This window comes from Thrips palmi, unplaced genomic scaffold (genome assembly GCF_012932325.1).
Source record: "Thrips palmi isolate BJ-2018 unplaced genomic scaffold, TpBJ-2018v1 HiC_scaffold_10, whole genome shotgun sequence".
Classification (NCBI taxonomy): Eukaryota; Metazoa; Arthropoda; class Insecta; order Thysanoptera; family Thripidae; genus Thrips; species Thrips palmi.
The window spans coordinates 5,090,866-5,096,865 of NW_023144621.1; the positions used below are offsets into that span (position 1 = coordinate 5,090,866).

Here is a 6,000-nt window from a genome sequence, read left to right on the forward strand (position 1 = left end):
ACACCAAAATTTGGCGTGAATTTCTGAGTCACGCCGATTTTTGGCGTGACTTTTGTGTCATGCCGTTTATTGGTGTTACACATTATTCACGCCTCTGCAGCGGCACGAAGTCACGCCGATAGATTTTCAGTGTAAATGACGTAACGGTCCGTTCTTCCTCGTCGGGCGGCCACTCGCAGTGCAGCGTGTGGTCATCGCACCCTTTCATTAAATCTCGTTCCGTCTCTCTCGCACGGCCCGGGTCGGGGGCGCCCCGTGGCCGAGAGAGAGAGAGAGAGAGAGAGAGAGAGAGAGAGAGAGAGAGAGAGAGAGAGAGAGAGAGAGAGATGGAGCGACTGTCCGGAGTCAGCCTTCTGTCCGGTGACTGTGCGCAATTATTTCCGACACAACTGTCAGGGCTGAGAGACGGCCCGGCCGCGGCCCGGCGGGGAGGCCGTGCTCTCTGCGCTGTGGGTGTAGCTGCCCTGCTTTTTCGCAACAAAGGGTCGGCTTCTATCACACTGCAAAAAAATATTTTTAAAAAAATAAGAAGGTCGATTGGACTGAACTAAGAAGTCCAAGAAGTCGTGAGGTTCCTCTCTCAGAGGTCGAGTACGAGGAAAATCAAGCAAAGTTTCACAGGGTACGCTCCTGTTTCCCTAGCACCCATTGAATAGGGAGCGGCAAGGACATGAAGCAGCTAATTTGCGGAAGGGCCCTAATCCGAGGCACCGCTCGCAGGCCTCGGTTCGAAACTTCCCGTCGCCAAAGTGGCGCGCTGCGAACACATCCTCGTTGACGCTCACCAAACTCCCTCTCCGGTCCCTCCATTCGATTAAAATCGATTTAAATTATGCCTTTGACCTTGTCGAGGCGGCCCTTTGAAGGGCGCCAGACGGAGTGTCGCCCTTTATCGAGTTAGCGTCGATGGGTCGATCCGATACCATCGATACATCGACACCATTTTGGACGCACCCAAGTAAACTGCCAGTCCACTGTCGGCGCTATCACGCCTTCGAGCGACGGCCCAAACGACGTACCTCGCCGAGTACAGTCGCGGAAAATGCGGCAAAAAGGCGCCAAAGCGAACGAGAAGACGCTCGCAAAAATGGAAGAGAGGTTAAAAAAAGAGCACGAATCAAGTTTAAAATTTAGTGAAATTGAAATAAACATCTCGTGAAGATTGATCATAAAGTAAAATTTCAGGGGAAAATAAGGGGGGAAATAAGTGAAAATTGAGCACAAATTTGTAAAGTTCGACCGATTTTGCCCCCGATTTCGCCCCTAATTTGCTGCGAGCTGTAAACCAACACGTCAATCCGCCGAGGGGAGAGGGAGGGGGGACATCCTGGCTGAATAATCAGAGTTTGGGCCGAAAAACGCGGGCAGGCGTTGTTAGCGTTAATGGCAAAGCAGCGAGGCTTTCAAGAAGTAAGCCATCCAAATAATCCGCGGGGCGCGGAGGGAACCAGTTGTGCGTCGCACCAAATGCGATCAATGGACGAAACTATCGCTCTGATTATGGCCGGGGCACACACAATCAACTAAGTGGACCAGCACGTGAATGGAGGTGGCGACTCTAAAAAAAAATGATAAATTTGAAAAAATTAAAAACGTTTGGAAACTGATTTATTTTTCTTCTGCGGACGGTATGGACAAGCCCTGGGCGTTCTGATCGCGCTCCCCGTCCCGGCCCTTAGGACCGCTCTTGCAAGGGACTGCACCGCGGCGCAATCGCCGCCCACTTGGCCGGAGGCCAGAGCGCACTTTCGCGACTTAACTTTGCGCGGCAAACACGACGAGTTGCTGTAGGCCTTCCTTTTAAAAAAAATTTAAAAAATAAAATTAAAAAAAAAAATTTAACTTATTGGTTTCGAAAAATTTTCTTTGGTGCCACGAAATTTTTTACTTCAAATCGGAACAATATCTATGCAAATCAACAAAAGTTACTGCTTCCAGAAAATTATTTCGTGAAACTGTCGTTTTGTTTAAGAAATTTGTGCCACGAAGACCGTTTTCAGGGACTTCCCTCGCACCGTGAACGCTCAGCCAGAGTAGGGACAAATTGGACACTCGTCAGGACTGCGGGGAATTCCACTACATCTGCCCAGTAATTTCACTTCACGTCAATATTCCAAAAATATTTTGCCATCTTAAAATCTTAGTGTTTTTTTTTTGTTTGCATTATGAATGAAGTTTTGATTGCACATTTGTATTTCTGCCGGCCTTTTCCCACTTCCCGTGTGTGATGTGCTTCAGTCAGGGACTCACCACACAGTGGAGGCGGCGGTCGGCGCGGTGGTGGGGCCTGGTGGGGCTTGGTGGGGCCTGGTGGGCTACGCGTCGCGCGGTCGCTACGAAGGGCCTGGCTGGGGCCTGGCTGGGGCCTGGCTGGCTCGTGCTCTCGGAGCGGGACGTAGGGGAGGACTGGCGCTGGCGGCGGCGCTAGCGGCCCTCGTGCCGTGGCGCCGTGGCCAGGGGTGCGGGCCCGCCACGCCCGCACGCCCCGCCACGCCCCGCCACGCCCCGCCACGCCCCGCCACGCCCCGCCACGCCCCGCCACGCCCCGCCACGCCCCGCCACGCCCGCCACGCCCGCCACGCCGCCACGCCCCGCCACGCCCCGCCACGCCACACACGCCCCGCCACGCCCCACCACGCCCCGCCACGCACCCGCCACGCCCGCCACGCCCCGCCACGCCCCGCCACGCCCGCCACGCCCCGCCACGCCCCGCCACGCCCCACACGCCCCGCCACGCCCGCCACGCCCCGCCACGCCCGCCACGCCCCGCCACGCCCACCACGCCCCGCACGCCCCGCCACGCCCCGCCACGCCCCGCCACGCCCCGCCACGCCCCGCCTCGCGTCCACGAAGCACGTAACGCGAGGGGAAGGGGCCACCAGGGCAACGCAACAGTCGATCGCCAGGCATCACTCTGGCCGAAAGTCGTTAGGCTGATTGGACACGGCTTTTGGCTTGGCCGGGCCACGCTCGCCACGCGCGTTAACAACTGGCTTCGGATTCCACTCAAGACTGTGGGACCCTTGCTAACCCGGGGCAGACAGGAAACGCCCAGTTTCGATTTAAATAAATTTCACCCGGTCGGGAAGATTTTTCGTTGATTACGTTAATTCCAGCCAGCATTTCCATTTTTTTTAATTTTGGTTTTGTTTGTCCCGTAATTTTTAGCGTGTATGATCTGCGGACTCGTCGGCGCGGCCGTCTTGCCGCCGACCAGGAAATTTGGCAGCCCCGACCGGGGTCGGCGGCAGGCGGTGGCAGGCAGGGAGCGAGTAGAACACACCGATTCGAAGAACGACGTCTCTGCCGTCCTCAATTTGCCTGGGCGGCCATCCATGTCCAAAGACGCATGGGGCGGGGCGGGGCGGAGCGGGGCGGGGCGGGGTGGGGCTGGGCGGGGCGGGCGGGGCGGGTCGGGGTGATGTCAATGATAGAAATTTAGCACACACGACTGAAGGCGCACCTGAGGCCCCGGGGCGCTAGCAAGGCTGGCTGGCGCTGGTTTCAAGGCTCCGGGGTTCCAAGGTTCCAAGTTCGACGTTCGGGCCACCATGTGGATGGATTTGTCCCCGCAATCGCCCGGCTCCCTTCGGCCCCCTTCGGCTCTCTTCGGCTCCCTTCGGCCCCCTTCGGCCCCCTTCGGCCCCCTTCGGCTCCCTTCGGCTCCCTTCGGCCCCCTTCGGCCCCCTTCGGCTCCCTCCGGCCCCCTGCGGCTCCCTTCGGCCCCCTTCGGCCCCCTTCGGCCCCCTTCGGCTCCCTTCGGCTCCCTTCGGCTCCCTTCAGCTCCCTTCGGCTCCCTTCGGCTCCCTTCGGCTCCCTTCGACTTCCTTCGGCTCCCTTCGGCTCCCTTCGGCTCCCTTCGGCTCCCTTCAAACATGTCCAATCCAATAAAGACCGAAGCCGCGAGCGGGCGGTCAATAATCCAGCCGGCCTGTTGCTCCGGGCCTCGCCGCCCTGCCCATGTAAATGGCGTGCCAGCCGCAAAAGAAAAAAACTTTAGGGGATGCAGCGAGGGGGCAAAAACTCGCGCAATCATGTGTACACGGCCCCCGAAATCACGCGCGAATTATTGAGAATCACGCGAAATCAAGCAATCCGAAATCAGCCAAAATCACTAAAATACCGAAATTAGGCAGAATCACACGAAACCAGGCCAAATCAGTCCGAAATCATTTCTTTCCGAACACAATCACACGCAATCACGCTCAACATCACCCTGGTGCGTCGCGAAATAAGGCAAAATCAGCCATGAAATCAATTAAAACCATTCGCAATCATTGCGTTTTCCGAATCATGTGTACACGGAAATCCCGAGTTTTTGCCCCCTCGGGATGCAGCGGCATAAAAAGGCGGCAAACTCATTTTAGCCTACTTCGTTCGCGACAGGAACCGGTCCACAGCTCAGCTGCTGTTGCAGAAACCTCTCACTGTCGCAGGGGTGTGAACAATGTGTGACTAGGCTACCCACCATGGATTCTCTGACAAGACATTGCCTGAGTACACTGTAAATGTCTTACGGTGAAAGGCTGCACCAACATATTATGGTGGAGATTTTCTCCATAAATACCAACGAAATTCGTCAAAATGTCTAAAAGGTACAGTGAATTCTCAATGGTATGTTACGAAGTCAGCTGCACCACCATAATATGGAACATTTTCACCACAATATGGAGAATCTTCACTGTGCAACATTTAGAGTGTAGCCACCCCTTTCGTCACCTGTGCATCTCGGGCGTTGTTTGCCTTCTTAGCTCGCAACACTGACCCTGGGTCACCGGGTTGGCGAGCCCTGTATCCTCCAGGCCCCCGGCTCGGCCCGGCTCCGGGCCTCACCCAGGACACCGATACGGGGGCTCAGCTTTCGTCGTCCAGGCCCGGTAAACAACATGCCTACGCTGTCCAGAACCAAACAGCTCCAAGCAAAACTTGTTCATTTTATTTTTAGGTCCACCCTCCTTGTGTATATCTTGGGCTCCAAAAACTAGGTAATTGCATTGTTTTGTTGTGGTTTTTCTAATATTTCCACATCATTTTTTTAAAATCACTGTCTTGGTTTTTGTGCTAGAAAACAAACGGCGTAAACTGGGCGCTGCAACGCCGCTGTTTGGCAGCCAGCCCCTTCCAGCCTCGTTCCAGGCTCGTTCCAGGCTCGTTCCAGGGTTGGGCCGGGCTCGTTCCAGGCTCGTTCCAGGCTTGGGCTGGGTTCGCGCCAGCCAGAGACCCATTATTTGATGAGTGCGACGGAGAGAGAGAGCTTTGGCCCGGGCCCTGGAGCCGCCCCCAGCGATTGAAGGCCACCAGATCACGTGCCATCCCTACCCAGTACCGCCCTCCAAAGAGGTACTAACAGTGTGCCAAACGCCGTGGAATGGAGGACGACGAGGAGGACGGCGAGAAAGAAAAGAAAACGACAAGGACGACAGGAGGCTCGCGTGTTGACGCCTGCCATGCGCGGCGTAGGCAGCCCGCCGCACTCCCGTGCCCTTCCCCTTCGTCGCTCCGTCTCTCTCGCGCTCGCGGGGCGTACCGCAGTGTGCGAGAGAGACGGAGCGAAAAAGCAGTGTTCAGGCTGTGTCCCGCCCGCACAATCATCTGGACACAGTCCCCGATGTGGGTCACGCGTAGCGTGCACAGTGGGCCAGAAGACTGCTGGAGGCGGCCAAAACTCGAGACGCGTTTTGAGCTCCAGAGTAGCTTAACAGGACTCGAACCGAACGTGCGACCCCGCCAATGGATTCCTCGTTAGGAGAGCAATCCATTGATGGGGTCACACGTTCGGTTCGAGCCCTGCATAGCTACTCTAGAGCTCAAAACTCGTCTAGAGTTTTGGCCGCCTCCAGCGGTCTTCTGGCCCACTGTGGCGCGCAGCGCAGCAACAAGTTCCGAGTGATTAGACGTCGTCTGACGCGTCATCCGTTTCGAGCTGTTCGCTCTACACTGTTGGAAAAAATATTGTTTTGCTTCACTTGCGTTTCCGCGGAAAGGAACCTAGGTTGCCAC

The 6,000-nt window shown here is 56.5% G+C and overlaps 1 protein-coding gene across 1 annotated transcript in view; it reads right to left on the minus strand.

Moving 5' to 3' along the window:
- The window catches only part of LOC117654086 (QRFP-like peptide receptor), a 99,210-nt gene extending 96,840 nt beyond the window's left edge, over window positions 1–2,370 (minus strand). Inside the window, exon 1 of the mRNA XM_034400258.1 lies at window positions 2,251–2,370. The gene's annotated coding sequence lies outside the window, so the exon portion shown is untranslated. The remainder of the gene's footprint in view (window positions 1–2,250) is intronic.
- Window positions 2,371–6,000: the final 3,630 nt, after the last annotated feature.